Genomic DNA, 16,734 nt, shown 5'->3' on the forward strand with positions numbered 1-16,734 from the left:
ACAAAGTCAGTATAAGTCAGCTGTATTTCTGTATAATGCAATGAACAATCTGAAAATGAAATTAAACCGATTTTATTTACAGCGGCATCAAAAGGAATAAAGTACTTAGGAATAAATTTAATAAAACAAGTGTAATACACTCTGAAAACTACAAAACAGTGTTGAAAGAGACTAATAGGGTTAAGAAGGCAGTACTCACCAAATTGATCTGTAGATTCAACATGATTCCTATTAGAATCCCATCTGGCTTCTTTGTAGAATTAACAAGCTGATCATGGGAATTCATATGTAAACCCAAGAGACACAGAATAGCCAAAGCAGTCTTGAAAAAGAACAAAGTTACAGGACTCGCCCTTTCCAATTTAAAAAATTACTACAGAGCTACAGTATTCAAGACAGTGTTGACATAAAGATAAACATGTAGACCAATGAAATATATTAGAAAGCCCTCTAAACCCCTCTGTCTACAGTCAGTTGATTTTCAACAAAGGTACCAAGATCATTCAAGGGGAAAAGAATAATGGTCTTCCACAGATGGTGCTGGGACTACCAGATATCCACATGCAAAATAATAAAGATCCTTACCTTAAACATATACAAAAATTAACTCAAAATGAATCAAAGACCTAAATGTAAGAACCAAAAGTATAAAACTCTTAGAATAAAACACAAGAATAAATCTTCCTGACCTTGAATGTGGTGATGGATTCTTAGGTATGACACTAAAAGCATAAACAACAAAAGGAAAAAAAAAATTGCACATCATCAAGATGAAGAACTTTTGTGTTTCAAAAGACACTATTAAGAAAGTGAAAAGTGGCCGGGCGCGGTGGCTCAAGCCTGTAATCCCAGCACTTTGGGAGGCCGAGGCGGGTGGATCACGAGGTCAGGAGATCGAGACTATACTGGCTAACATGGTGAAACCCCGTCTCTACTAAAAATATAAAAAACTAGCCGGGCGTGGTGGCGGGCGCCTGTAGTCTCAGCTACTTGGGAGGCTGAGGCGGGAGAATGGCGTGAACCCGGGAGGCGGAGCTTGCAGTGAGCCGAGATCACGCCACTGCACTCCAGCCTGGGAGACACAGCGAGACTCCGTCTCAAAAAAATAATAAAAAGAAAGTGAAAAGTTAACCCACAGAATGGGGGGAGTATATGCAGATCATATATTTGATAAGTGAGTTACATAGAGAATATATTTAAAATTCTTACCATTCAGTAATAAAAAGGCAACCTAATTTTTAAAATGGGCAAAGAATCTGAATAGATGTTTCTACAAAGAAGATATACAAGTGGCCAATAAGAGTAATGATTAAGATGAAAGGTTTTAGCCGGGTGTGGTGGCTCACAACCTATAATCCCAGCACTTTGGAAGGCGGAGGTGGGCAGATCACAAGGTCAGGAGTTCGACACCAGCCTGGCCAATATGGTGAAACCCTGTCTCTACTAAAACTACAAAAATTAGTTGGGTGTGGTGGCGGGTGCCTGCAGTCCCAGCTACTCAGGAAGCTGAGACAGGAGAATTGCTTGAACCCAGGAGGTGGAGGTTGCAGTGAGCCGAGATCCAGCCTGGGCAACAGAGCGAGACTCTGTCTCAAAAAAAAAAAAAAGATTGAACTCATAGAAACAGAGTAGAAGGGTGTACCAGGGCTTAAGGGTGGGAGAAATGGAGAGATGTTAGTTAAAGGGGTCCAAACTTTCATTTATAAGATGAGTAAGTTCTGGAGACCTAATGGACAGCATGGTGTCTACAGTTAATGTATATCTGATATTTGCTGAGAGAATGGATCTTAAGTATTGTAAGCATACTCATGGAACATGTGAGGAGATGGAGATGTTGATGTTGTGGCCGTCATTCACACTCTGTACGTACTTCAAGCATCACATTGTGCCACCTTTATATATATTTGATTTTTATTTGCCAATTTTATTTCAGTAAACCTCGGGGGAAGGAGGAAATAAAATAATAGTGAAATAAAATGAAAAATCGAATTATATATATCCTACTTCCCTCCCAGAATTGTTACAAGAATCAAATGAGGTAACTTAAAGAAAGTAATTTATAAAATGCAAATTTAATTAATACATAAAATACCAATATTATAGCAATAAACATAATTGTCATTATTAAACATTATATTAGTACCCCCTTATTCAAGGAGGATATATTCCAAGACCTCCAGTGGATACATAGTACCCAACTGTGTATAAACTATTTTTCCCTATACATACATACCTGTGATAAAGGTTAATTTATAAAGAAGACAAAGTAAAGATTAACAACAACAATAATAAAATAGAACAATTATAACAATATACTGTGATAAAAGTTATGTGAATGTGGTCTCCTAAAATATCTTATTGTACTGTGCTCACCTATTTTTATACCTTGGTGTTCTGAGGACAACTGAAACCACAAAAAGCAAAACCGTGGATGAGAGAATTGCTGTATTAAATAAATATAGTAACATTATATTATGCTTTCCCTCTTCTAATAGACCAAACTTACTTTTAAGTTGGTTCTATTGTCGTTTCTATCCATCGGTGTACCAAGTAATCTCTTGTATGTAGTGAATGCTCAGTAAATGTACTAGAGAAAAATTAGATAGTATTTTGTTTTCCTGAGAGGGTACCACAGACTGTTTTGAATGTAATATCAATAACCTGTTCATTTTGATAAAGGTAACTTAGATAATCCTTACCATTGTATTTATAGCCCAGCAGAGTGATAGTTTACAATCTTAACATACATCTATCTTTAACTATAAATTTTAGGAGGCCAAGAATTCAGTCGATAGATATTATCAGTAATAAAGTGGTCAAAGAAGGTGTAAAAACTTGTAGGAGGGCTGGGCGCGAGGGCTGATGACTGTAATCCCGGCACTTTGGGAGGCCAAGGCGAGTGGATCACAAGGTGAAGGGATCGAGACCATCCTGGCTCACATGGTGAAACCCCGTCTCTACTAAAAATACAAAAATTAGCTGGGCATGGTGGTGGTGGGCACCTGTAGTCCCAGCTACTTGGGAAGCTGAGGGAGGAGAATCACTTGAACCCAGGAGGCAGAGGTTGCAGTGAGCCGAGATTGCACCACTGCACTCCATCCTGGTGACAGGGCAAGACTCCATCTCAAAATAAAATAAAATAAAATAAATAACTTGTACGATTCCTGTATTGTTTCCTTTGAAGATGTGGTTTGCAATTGAGAAACATTTTTGAGACAGAAATAAAAGATGAAAAGCTTCCATCGGATGGGTCTGTCACCCTCTTGAGCTCTCCCACACATTGACGCAGCATCTCTGATGGAGCAGGGGCGATGCCGCTGCCTGTCCCCAAGGAAGCTCCCTAAGCCCAGTGCAGGACAAGAAGAGTGCTAAATAAGATGTCCTACAGACAAGAGAATGACATCGTTGATGAAAACAAATCTTTCTATGTCTTTATTTTAACAAACAGCATTTTGGGTTTGTTAAGTAAAAACCCATTTACATTAATTTTTCAGGTAGTAAGTTGAAGACAAATATACCTAAAGTATAAAATGTACTTAAGGTTCTATTTAAAATAAGTTGTCTAAATATAAATCAGAAAGTCTACACAGTGAAGTTTCGAGTGAAAAGTCCACTTGGTGTTTGTCCTGATTATTTTTCGGCAGGCTTAGCACAGCGGGCCCCTGGGGAGTCTTGGAAGTGTGTGTGGGCACTGTAAGTAACTAGTTAAAAGTTTATGTTTCAAGTTAGTGTTACCAAACTTGGAGGATGAAGATTTGAAAGTATAATGGCCTAGTACTGACTTCTCTGTAGCCACATACTTTACCTTCAGGCAGGGCACACTCAGTAGGCCTCTGTGATAAGGCAGGAGGGTCAGAATGTATTGAGGGGTCTGTCATGAGTGCAGTAGCTGCCCAGCAGCCCTCAGGCCCTGCCAGACACCCCTCTGCTGAGCCACCACATTTGTGAGGGCAACAGGATGTTGGAGACGAGGGCCAGGTCTGTGTTCCATCCTCACCAGCCTGGAGGAAGGTGACAGGAGTAAGTTGGAGGAGAAGCAAAGTCTGGGAGGCCTGATTCCCGACCCTGATGGGTTATCCTCTTCGGACTGCAGCCTCTGATAGCTGTAGAGATGCAGTTTTCCTTCTCAGGCCACAGTCTCACTTTTGGAAGGCCAAAAATTATACATATGTTTCTGACTATGCTTATTGTAGTGTTTCTCATAGGCAGGTAGTTGAATCTGACCTTAGGGTATTATTTTGATGTTAGCGTATGATACATGTCCTGCTATAGTTCTGCTGTGCTTTGGTTGCTATGTGACATTCTGAGGTTTTTGCTGTCCTTGTTGCCCTAATTTCTTTGTTTGTGAAAATAAGCAGCGTCATTCAAGAGAAATTATGCTTCCTCTGTAAAACACTTTTAATCCAAGAATGTTCCTACTGCTTTAAGAATTCAAAGCATTGTCTTTTAACCAGCCTTGCACATTTATCTAGTTTAGCTGAGGTTTGTTCTGTTTGAAGCTAAACTAAGCTTAGGACTTGCCTCTATGTGGTAATAATTAAAGTTGGGCTTTGTGATTTCTGAGGACAATATTTCTTAGTCTTATTTTACTGATTCTTTTATGTTTGTAATGTCAGTTTCATCTCTCTTGTGGTCATTGTCTTCCAAAAATCCTTTTATTGCCAGTCAGTGTGAATCCTTTTGTTCTGAATTCCTACATAAATTTTTGACTGGAAGTTCAATTTAGGATATTTTGTGGATTTTAGAAACACATTTTTCAATTCATTTGATTTGTTTTTTCCCCTTTTTATTCTCAGTTGCATTATTCAAATACTATAATCTGTTCTTATCTTGTGCCATCTCCAGTTTTACTTCTGCTTCTACAAACTTGTGACATCAAAACATCCAACCATAAAAACATGTTTTACAGGCCGGATGTGGTGGCTCACGCCTATAATCTCAGCACTTTTGGAGGCTGAGGCGGGTGGATCACTTGAGGTCAGGAGTTCAAGACCAGCCAAGCCAACATGGCGAAACCCTATATCTACTAAAAATGCCAAAAAAAAAAAAAATTAGTCAGGCATAGTGGCAGGCACCTGTAATCCCAGCTACTCTGGAGGCTGAGGCAGGAGAATTGCTTGAACCCAGGAGGCAAACGTTGCAGTGAGCCAAGATCGCACCACTGCACTCCAGCCTGGGCAACAGAGCAAGACTCGATCTCGAGAAAAGAGAAGAGAGGAGGGGAAGGGAGGGGAGGTCTCAAAAAAAAATTCAAATAGAACAACTATAATTCTTTACCCAGAAATCATATGTATGGAATACTCAGCCATGGCATTGTGCTACCACTGACCTAGTAACAAGGTGCTTCAATGAAGCCAAGTGTCTGAAACGTGTTACTTTTGAGTGCTAGACTCATAAACCAAACCCTGTAGATAGATCCTATTAGATTCATACTACTTCATAATTAGTATGAATCTAAATTAGAAAAAATGTACGTTTATTTACTATACTGTTCACTTTCATACAGGAATAAATCATATAAAATATGGTCTGTTCCTCAGTGTTGTATTTATTCTGATAAAAAGGGAATTAGACAAGTTACACTTGGGGAATTGTAAAGTAGCACACACAATCATAAACGCCAGTCTTTTATAGTCAGTTTCTTAGTTATATGTAACTGTCTGACTTGGGTAGAAAAACACATTTGAATAAAGTCTTGTCAATTAAGAAGCTGAAAATAAAAGGAATATGAGGCTTAAACTTCTTATTTCTGAAATTATCTTTATACTTCAGTTTAGAGTCATTTTCTAAGACTTGTATTTTCAAAGTTTTATTAGAGTAAATCTGATTTTTGATGAGGAGGAGTGGTACCCGGTCACTAAATGGCCGGGATGGTGGGCAGAATATTTTGCTATTTTAACAAATCCATTAGTAGCAAGCACTATTGACATTGCCTTGTCACCGAGTCGTATTTCATGCTGGTGTGTTGACGCAGGTGTCCAAAGTCAGAAACAGAGGTGGTGTCAAAGTCTGTGAAGTTAGCTCTGAAAGTCACTGAGATGTAGTAGCCCTTTTCAAATCCAGTCAGTCGAAAAGAATTTACGAAGTAACTAGAATGTGATTTATTGTCTGTCTTGAGAACCAGAATTCTGATAACCCCCCAGAATTTTCTGCATTGATGGAAATGTTCTATTTATTGTGCTATCCACTATGGTAGTCACTAGCCACACTGAATACCAGAAATATGGGTCATGCAACCCAGGAACGGCATTTTTAAATTATTTTATTTCATTTTACTTTGTTTCATTTAAATATGATGAGCTACATGGCCCAGTGGCTACCTTACTGGCCAACACAATGTAGAAGGTGGCTTTCAAGGTTCTTTCACCACAGGGACCCTTGCAGAGTAAATATAAATCTTTCCACAGCAACTTGCCAAACTGCCTAACACTTGATAACTGTGAACAGATAGAGAAGCATAGTTTCCTCTACCCCACCATCCCCACCCCCCACCCAATTTCATGCCTTCATGTGAACCCCATCTAATCGTGTGCCTGGCTAGCCAAATGCCCCGTCAGTTTGTGTCCCTTCCCTTTCTCATACGTTGGTTCCTCCAGGGTTGATTGTAGCAAGATCTTCCTTACCCGTATCCAAGTAGGAAGTCCTGTCCTCCCTCCTGGGAGATGGCCTGGTATCTTGGAAAGAGAACAGACTGGCTTTGAAGCCAGTTGGTTTGTATTACAGCCCTGTCATGGACTAGTGGTATATAATTAATTGGTTGTTATTTAGCCTCCTCTGAAGATTGGAATAGTCATGTTTACCCTGTGGGGTTGTTGTGAAGAGGACTAAGAGCACAGCAAGTAAAGTAAAGCCATCATCAGACTCTAACCAGCTAGTATGGGTAGCAAAGAAGGCTCAGTGCAAATGTGCATATGAGCAGGTGATGGAAAAGTGATATCCACTGCCAATGATTGTGATTCTTTTTAATATTTAGGAGGATAAAGATAATAGGTTTTGAGTAAGTAACACTAAATAACCCTAGTTTTTGCTAAACAATAGGCAACAACTAATTTGAAATTGCTGAAGATATAATTCACAATAATGACAGCAGCAGTGCCGACATCCTTCCCACTGAGCCCTTGCATGTGGGAAGCCCTTCTAGGAACTCTGCATCAATTCATTAATTTCGTTTTCACAAGAAATCTGTGTAGTGCTTACATCTACTGTGAATACTCCCAATTTATAAAAACCAAGTCACAAAGACGTTAAATTTGTCCACAGTCACACAGCTTGTAAGTGGGAAAGCCAGGATTTAATTCCAGAGTTTTTAGGTCTAAAAGCTGTACGTCCTCTCCTTCCTCCCATGTCATCGTGTGCTGTGCATTAGATTCTCATGTGCTTGGTCACTTGCCACCCAGCGTTTTTATTCTAAGTCTTTATTTTAAATTTATGCCATTCTTAGATGCCTACATTAGAATACACGGGACTCAGTTGTTACAAGGTCTGGTTTATCTGTTTAAAATATACTCTCATGCCTTCCTCTATTCCCTGTAAATGTGAATGTGTGTATATCCATTAATTTAATAAACATCTATTGAGTCCCTTGCACATGTCAGATACTGGGAAGTACCTAATAAAAAAGAGAGGTAAAAAGAGAAACAGCTGTTGTATTCTAGAAGTTCAGTTTTTAGTTGTAGAGGCAGACCGTTGAACATGACAGTGTGAAAGGCACTGTTGGAGCACAGAGGAAAGAGCAACTTTTCCCAGGACACTGGAAGAAGGAATGACATTCATTCCAAAGTCATTGATTTTCCAGGTACTGGTGAACCCCCCAGGCAAAGTTCCTTCTCTCACAGAGGCAACATTCTAGAAGGGACTTAATTAACATGAAGAAGTCCATCTTCTGTCTCTTGTGTAGAAGGCCATATTCTTTCTGTTGCAGCACCAGTAATGCTTTACTGTGTTTTGTTGTTTCCTGGTGTATGTCTCTCTATGAACTTAAAGCCCTCTTGGCTAGCCCCCACCCAGAGATCCTAGTTTATTTTCCGTAAATCTAGTGAAAAACCCAGTCATTTTCATTTTCAAAGTGATTTTAACTCATAGTCTAAATTGAAAAATATTGTTTTCCTAAGTACGTATTAGTAAGTTTGCAAAGCTAGAATTAAACCTAAGGGCTTTCTTTGATTCCACAGTTATAAGCGGGGTCATGTTTTTGAGTGAAAGGCTGGGTTTTCTTCCCCAAATTAATGAGTCAGTTAAAAAAATGTACGCCTGTAGCATGATTGCCACAGTATCTCTCCCTGTATAATTGCTTATACAGGAAATGACAAGGAATCTACAAAATAACTCCTAGAACTATTAAGCAAGGTTGAAGAAACCAACACATACAAAAATTAGGTGTATTTTTACATAGTATCAATGAATTCACGGACACCAAAATGAAAAATATACCATTTAAAATTGTAAAACTAAAAAAAGAGACCAAAATAACCCATGTCAGTGTGAATCTCACAAAACATGTAATGACTTATATGTTGAAGCTACAAAACACTGATAAAATAAATCAAAGATCTTAACAAATGGGAGACATATTTATGGATTGAAAAACTCAAAACCATAAAGATGCCAAAATCATAAGGAGCTCCCCAAATGGATTTATAGGCTTAAAGAAATTCCCATCAATTCCAGCATGATTTTGTTTGCAGATATATATGTGTGTGCTGATTTTAAAAGTTGCATGGAAAGGCAGAGGAACTAACATAGCTTAAATAATTTTGAAAAAGAATGAAGTAAAGGGGATCACTTTCCCCAATTTAAATATTTATTATATAACTATAATAATCAATATTATATGGTGTTATTGAAGGGATAGACACATACATCAATGAAACAGAATAAAGAACCCAGAAATACACTACACAAATATGCCCAGCTGATTTTTTTTTTAAATTGATCTCCACAGTGTGATTTTGTTTGTTTTTGTTTTAGAGATAGGGTCTCACTATGTTGCCCAGACCAGCCTCAAACTCCTGGGATCAGGTGATCTTCTTGCTTTAGTTTCCTGAGTAGATGGGACCATAGATGTGTGCACCACCATGCTCAGCACCAGCTGATTTTTTTTTCTTTTTTGAGGCAAGATCTTGCTCTGTCGCCCAGGCTGGAGTGCAATGGCAACATCTCCGCTCACAGCAGCCTCCATCTGCCTCCCAGGTTCAAGTGATTCTCCCACCTCAGCTTCCCGGGTAGCTGGGACTGCAGGTGCGCCACCATGCCCCACTAATTTTTTTGTACTTTTTTGGTAGAGATGGGGTTTCACCATGTTGGCCAGACTGGCCTTGAAATCCTGACCTCAAGTAATCTGCTCGTCTTGGCCTCCCAAAGTGCTGGGAAAATAAGCCACTGCGCACAGCCTACCAACTGATTTTTGACAAAAGTGCCAAGACAATTCAATTAAGGAAGGATAGACTTTGAATAATCATAGGCAGAAAAATATAGGCCTTAACCTCGTTCTCACAAGTTATATATCATTTAACTCAAAATTGATGATGAATATAAATGTAAACTATAAAATTAGAAAAATGTTAGGGAAAAAAGAGAAAATCTTTAGGATCTAGGACTAGGAAAAGAGTACTTAGACTTAAGATAAAAATTTGATCTGTTTAAAAGGAACTTGAGGCCGAGCGCAGTGGCTCGTGCCTGTAATCCCAGCACTTTGAGAGGCCAAGGCTGGACCTGAGGTCGGGAGTTCAAGACCAGCCTGGCCAACATGGTGAAACCCCGTTTCTACTAAAAATACAAAAATTAGCCAGGTGTGGTGGCATGCACCCTATAGTTCCAGCTACTTGGAAGGCTGAGGCAGGAGAATTGTTGAACCCAGGAGGCGGAGGTTGCAGTGAGCTGAGATCTTGCCACTGCACTCCAGCCTAGACAACAGAGGGAGACTCCATCTCAAAAACAAGCAAACAAAAAAAAAACGTGATAAACTAAAACTTATCAAAACTGAAAACTTTTGCTCTGAGAAAGACCCTGTTTAGAGAATGGAAAGACAAGATAGAGACATAGGGAAAATAATTTCAATTTCAAACTTCACACCCAAGAAAGGACTAGTATTTAGAACATACAGAATTCTGAAAAACACACAGTATAAAAAATGAACAATCCAATTAAGAAACAAGCAACAGGCATGAACAGACGTTTCATTGAAGAGTTATATAAATGGCACATTAGCACAAGGAAAGATGTTCTACATCATTAGCCATTAAGAAAATGCACATTAAACCCCACAGTAAGGCAAAATGGCTAAAACAAAACATAATATCAACATTGAATGCTGGCAAGGATGTGGAGAAACTACATTCCTCATATACTGGTTACAGAGATGTAAAATTACATAACTACTCTGGAAAAGTTTGGAAGTTTTTTGCTTTTGGAAAAAAAACAAAAAACTAAGCACACAACTACCAAACAACCTAACATTTGTACTCCTGGGCATTTATCTCAGAGAAATGAAAACTTATGTTCATATGAAGACCTACATATGAATGTTAGCAGCTTTATTAATAGTAGTCCCAAACTGGCAACAACCTAAATGTCTATCAATGGGTGAATGGTTAAACAGAATGTTAAATCCATATCATGGAATACTATTCAATAAAAATAAACTATTGAAACAGACAATGACTGGATTAATCTCCAGAGAATGATGCTAAGTGAAAAAAGCCAATACCTAAAGAAGTGGAGAGCGTATTTTGGTTGCTATAGTTTGAATATGTACCCCTCCAAAACTTATGTTGAAGCTTAATCCCCAATGTGGCAGTATTGAGAGGTGGGGCCTTAAAGAGATGACTGGGTCATGAGGGCTCTGCTCTCATGAATGGATTAATCCACTCATGAATTAATGGACTAATGGGTTATCATGGGAGTGGGATTGGTGGTTTTATAAGAGGTAGAGAGACCTGAGCTAGCATGCTCCGCTCTCTTGCCATGTAATAGTGGTGCCATCTCAAGATTCTGCAGAGTCTCCACCAGCAAGAAGGCCCTCACCAGATGCAACCCCTCGACCTCCATAAGTGTAAGAAATAACTTCCTCTTCTTTGTAAGTTACCCAGTTTCAGATATTCTGTTATAAGCAACAGAAAATAAGACAGTGGTTGTCAGGGGTTTAGGTTGTGTGGTGGGGGTAGGGGTGGGGGTAGGGAAAGGAGAAAGAAGGAAGTTGATCTGTGTTATTTTGTACAACTGAATGTAAATCTACAATTATCTAAAAATAAAAATTTTAAAGAAAAAATAGGAATTGTATGACATTAATCAATCTAAAACAACATTCCTCTCAATCATCCCACTGGTCATTTTATGTTCATGAGTTTTCCAGTCTTTAAGATTTCCCTATATTAAGAAAAAACACCAATTAACAATGGTCAGTATCTAATTTCTGTCCAATTATCTGTCATTACATGTTTTGTGAGATTCACACTGACATGGGTTATTTTGGTCTCTTTTTTTAGTTTTACAATTTTAAATGGTATATTTTTCATTGGCGTCCATGAATTCGTTGATAATATGTACAAATACACCTAATTTTTGTATGTGTTGGTTTCTTCAACCTTGCTTAATAGTTCTAGGAGTTATTTTGTATATTCCTAGACATATGCTTTATAGCAATTATGTCACCTGCAAATAAGGACATTTTCATTTCTTCTTTTTAATCTGTATGCCTTTCCCCACCTATCTTGTCTTACTGTGCACTAGCTGGAACTTCTGGTACTATGTTGAATCAAAGTTATGAGAGAGGAAATTTTTGCCTTGTTTTCCATCTTAGGTGGCAAGCATCTACTCTTTCATCATTAATTGTAATGCTAGCTCTGGGGTTTCTGTTGATGTTGTTTATTAAGCTGAGGAAGTTCTCTTTCTAATTTTTAGAGGTTTTTAAAAATTGTTATTAAGGATGGGCGTTGAATTATGTCAAGTGATTTTTCCACATTGATTAATGTAATCAACTGATTTTTCTCCTTCAGCCTTCAACTTGGTGAAGGTGATTTTCAAATACCAAACAAGGCCATCTTGCCTGGAATTAACACCACTTGGTCATATTGCATAACTTTTTTTATATATTGCTGAATTCTATTTGCTAACATATTGTTAAAGAATTTTGTATCTATGTTATTGAGGTATATTGGTTTATAGTTTTTGTTTGTTTGTTTGTTTGTTTGTCCTGTCTTTGGTTTTAGTATCAGAGTAATACATGCTTTATAAAAGGGATTGGAAGAGTTTCCTCCTCTTCTGTTTTCTGGAAGACAGTGTGTAGAATTGGTGCTAGTTCTTCTTTTCCCATTTGTTAGAATTCTCCAGTGAAAGTATCTGGACCCGGAGATACCACTTTTGGGAGTTTTAAAATTATAAATTTGGCTGGGTATGGTGGCTCACACCTATAATCCCAGCACTTTGGGAGGCCAAGGGCAGCGGGTCGCGAGGTCAGGAGTTTGAGACCAGCCTGGCCAGCATGGTGAAACCCCGTCTCTACTAAAAATGCAAGAAATTAGCCAGGGATGGTGGTGCATGCCTGTAGTCCCAGCTACTCGGGAGGCTGAGGCAAGAGAATTGCTTGAACCCAGCAGGCAGAGGTTGCAGTGAACCGAGATCGCACCACTGTGCTCCAGCCTGGGCAACAGAGCATGACACCGTCTCAAAAAAATAAAAAATTACATATTTATTTTCCTTAATATTTATAGGCTGTTCAAATAATCTGTTTCATATTGCATGAATTGTGGTAGTTATTTTTGTTTCCTTTTGAGAAATTTGTCCATTTCATCTAAGTTCTGAGAATGTATGTATGTAGACTTGTCCATAGTAGTCCTTCACCTAGCCTTGTGATGTGTACAGGGCCCGTAGTGACAGCCTCCATCTTATTCTTGATATTGGTAATTTGTATCTTCTCCCTTTTTTCATTTTTTAGTCAATATATTGATCTTTTCAAATAACTCTATTGCATTGTTTTTTTTCTCTGTTGTTTTTCTGTTCAATTTTATTTATTTCTGCTCTTTAATTATTTCCGGCTGGGTACGGTGACTCATGCCTGTAATCCCAGCACTTTGAGAGGCTGGGGTGGGTGGATCACCTGAGGTCAGGAGTTTGAGACCATCCTGGCCAACATGGTGAATGAAACCTGGTCTCTACTTTAAGAATATAAAAATTAGCCAGGCATGGTGGTGGGCACCTGTAATCCCAGCTACTCAGGAGGCTGAGGCAGCAGAGATTGCAGTGAGCCGAGATCGCACCACTGCACTCCAGCCTAGGTGACAGAGCAAGACTCTGTCACACACACAAAAAAAAAAGTATTTCTTTTCACTTGCTCTGAGTTTATTTTGCTTTACTTTTTTCTAGGTTTTTGAGGTAAGAAAAATTGTTGATTTGAGACTTTTTTCTTTTTTAATGTAAGCTTTAAGTTCTGTAAAATTTCCTCTCAGTATCACTTCAGCTGTTTCTCACAACTTTGATAGGTTAAATTTGTATTTTCATTTAGTTCAGTGTTTTTAGGTTTTCATTGAGACTTCCTCTTTGACCCTTGGATTACTTAGAAATATGTTGTTTAGTTTCAAAGTGTTTGGAGAATTTCATGTTATCGTTCTGTTATTGATTTTCAGTTTGATTCTACTGTGATTAGAGAATGTACTCTATATGATTTCAGTTCTTCTAAATTTGTTTAGATGTGTCTTATGACACATGCATTTTGTGGGCACCTGAAAAAAATAGTATTCTACTGTTGTTTGGTGGAGTGTTTTATGATGTCAACTAGAACCTGTTTATTGATGGTGGTGGTGTACTCTTCTGTATTCTTTCTGATATTCTCTCTAGTTCCATCAAATGTTGAGAGAGGGATATTGATGTCTGCAGTTCTAATTGAGGATTTGTCTATTCTTTGAGTTTTATCAGTTTTTGCTTCATGTATTTTGAATCTATGTTCTTTGTTGTAGATACATTTAGGATTGCTATGTCTTCAAGGTGGATTGATCTTTGTTTCATTATGTAATGTGCCTTTCTATATTTGGGGTTTTCTGTGCTCCGAAATCTACTTCATCTGATATTAATATAGCACCCCCACTATATTTTAATCAATGTTTACATGATGAATCTTTTCCCATTTTTTACTTTTATCCTACCTATATCTCTATATTTGAAGTGAGTTTCTTGTAGACGGCATGTAGATGGATCATAAATTTACCCTGCCAATCTTTGTCTTTTAATTGGTTTATTTAGACCATTTATCCTCAATGTAATTATTGATACATTAGGACTTAAGTGTACCTTTTTACTTTTTGTTTTCTTTGTTCTCTGTTTTTATTTATTTTATTTTTCCTGATTTCATGTGGGTTACTTGAACATTAATTTTTTTTAGGATTTCATTTATAATGTTTTGGTGTGTTTCTCTTTTTATAGATATTTTATTGCTTGCTCTAGGTATTACATACACGTAACTTAGCACAGTCTACTAGGTCAACACTTTACCAGTTTCTGTGAAGTATAGAAACCATACCTCCCTTTATATCCCCTTTCCCTCCCTATTTATAATATGATTGTCTTTAATGTTTTCTCTGCATGCATTTAGAACCACCTCAGACAGTGTTATAATTTTTATGAGAATAAAAATTTAGAAAACTCAAGAGGAGTAGGAAAGCCTCTTGTATTTACCTGTATTACTTTATCTGTAGCCTTCCATTTCTATTTCTTTCTTCCCACAGGTCCTTGGTTCTGTTGGGGGTTTTTTGTTTGTTTGTTTTTTGAAGCGGAGTTTTGCTCTTGTTGCCTGGGTTGGAGTGCAATGGTGCGATCTTGGCTTACCGCAACCTCCATCTCCCGGGTTCAAGCGATTCTCCTGCCTTGGCCTCCCGAGTAGCTGGGATTACAGCCATGCACCACCACACCCGGCTAATTTTGTATTTTTAGTAGAGAGGGGGTTTCTCCATGTTGGTCAGGCTGGTCTCAAACTCCCGACCTCAGGTGATCCGCCCGCCTTGGCCTCCCAAAGTGCTGGGTTTACAGGCGTGAGCCACCATGCCCAACCAGATTTTTTTTTTTTAAGTCTATTTTCGCTTTATTATTTATAATGGGTAATTTTTATTATTTTTGTCTTCAAGTTTATTGATTCTTTTCTCTTCCTTCTCCCTTCTGCTGTTGAACCTATTCTTTTATTTTCACTATTTTTTTTAGTTCTGAAACTTCCATTTTTAAGAAATAATTATTCTGTTTATTTGCTGAGATACTTTTTTTTATTTGTCTCAAGTGCATCGAGATGCTTATTAAAGCATTTTTAAATGGCTGCTTTAGAATTTTGCCAGATAGTCTAACCTTTATGTTATGTCAACATTGACATCTGTTAATTGTCTTTATTCATTCAAGTTGAGATTTTTCATGGTTCCTATTATAACAAGTGATTTTTGATAGAAACATGGACATTTGGAGTATTATGTTTTGAGACTCTGGATCTTATTTAAACCTCTTTTAGGTAGCTTCATCTGACACTGCTCTGGTAGGAGAAAGTGAGGAGTGGAGTGGGGTTGTTACTGCCAGGTGGAGAGGGAAGTCCAGATTCCTCAGTTGACACTTGAGAGAGGGAGAGACTCCTTGTTCCTGATGGGCAGGGGTATGAGTTCCAGCTCCCTGCTAAGCCTCTGCTGACACCACCCTGGCTGGGAAGGCCAGGGAAGCCTTGTTGCTGTTTCTCACATGCCTTCTGCTGAGGGGTAGGAGGGGTAGGAGGGAAGGGTGGCCTCAGCACCACTGAGCAGTGGTAAAAATCCTGATTCTTTGCCACGCTTCCTCTGGCACCACCCCAGAGGGATAGGGAGTGGTGCTTGGTTACTACTGTCAGGAGGAGTTGAAGTCCAGGCCCCCAGGTAGTCTCTCCACTGTCACAATGAGGGGAGTACTCATTGCAGGCCTGTCGGGGATGAAAGTCCTCCAGGCACGGTAGCTCACACCTGTAATCCCAGCACTTTGGGAGGCCGAGGTGGGCAAATCACCTGAGGTCAGGAGTTTGAGACCAGCCTGGTCACCATGATGAAACTCCATCTGTACAAAAATGTAAGAATTAGCTGGACATGATAGTGGGCACCTGTAGTCCCAGCTACTTGGGAGGCTGAGGTGGGAGAATCGCTTGAACTCGGGAGGCCGAGGTTGCAGTGAGCTGAGATCGTGCCCCCAGCTGGGCGACAGAGCAAGACTCCATCTCAAAAAAAAAAAGAAAAGAAAGTCATCTCCTTGGCCCCACCTTCTCTCATACCCCAGCTGGGATATTGGGGTCTCTCATTACAGCCCAATGAGGGGGGAAGTCCAGGTCCTCACTTGGCCTGTGCTAGCATGCATGGGGACAAGTCATAGGTTTTCCATGATGTTTACCTAGAGTAGAGCAGTTACCATCTAAGAGTTTTCTGCCTTTCTAGGCTGCCCGTTCCTTGGTCCTTGGTTAAAGAGAGCAGGCTTTGGTAGAGCTTTTTGTCAGCACCTGTTGCTGTTTCTGGGTTGCTGGCTCCTTCAACTCAAAACCTGAGATATACGAGGCAAAAAGAAAACCCAGAGCTGGGCACAGTGGCTCACACCTGTAATCCTAGCACTTTGGGATGCCAGGGCGGATGGATCACTTGAAGTCAGGAGTTTGAGACCAACCTGGCCAACATGGCAAAACCTTCTCTCTACTAAAAAATTAAAAAATTAACTAGGCTTGGTGGTTCATGCCAGTTATTCCAGCTACTCAGGAAGCTG

At 39.0% G+C, this 16,734-nt stretch overlaps 1 protein-coding gene across 47 annotated transcripts in view; it reads left to right on the forward strand.

The window, feature by feature from the left end:
* SPIDR (scaffold protein involved in DNA repair) overlaps positions 1 to 16,734 on the forward strand; it is a 484,346-nt gene that overhangs the window by 315,062 nt on the left and 152,550 nt on the right. The gene's annotated exons all lie outside the window — the stretch shown is intronic.

The sequence above is a fragment of the Macaca fascicularis genome, chromosome 8, assembly GCF_037993035.2.
Source record: "Macaca fascicularis isolate 582-1 chromosome 8, T2T-MFA8v1.1".
NCBI classification, from domain to species: Eukaryota; Metazoa; Chordata; class Mammalia; order Primates; family Cercopithecidae; genus Macaca; species Macaca fascicularis.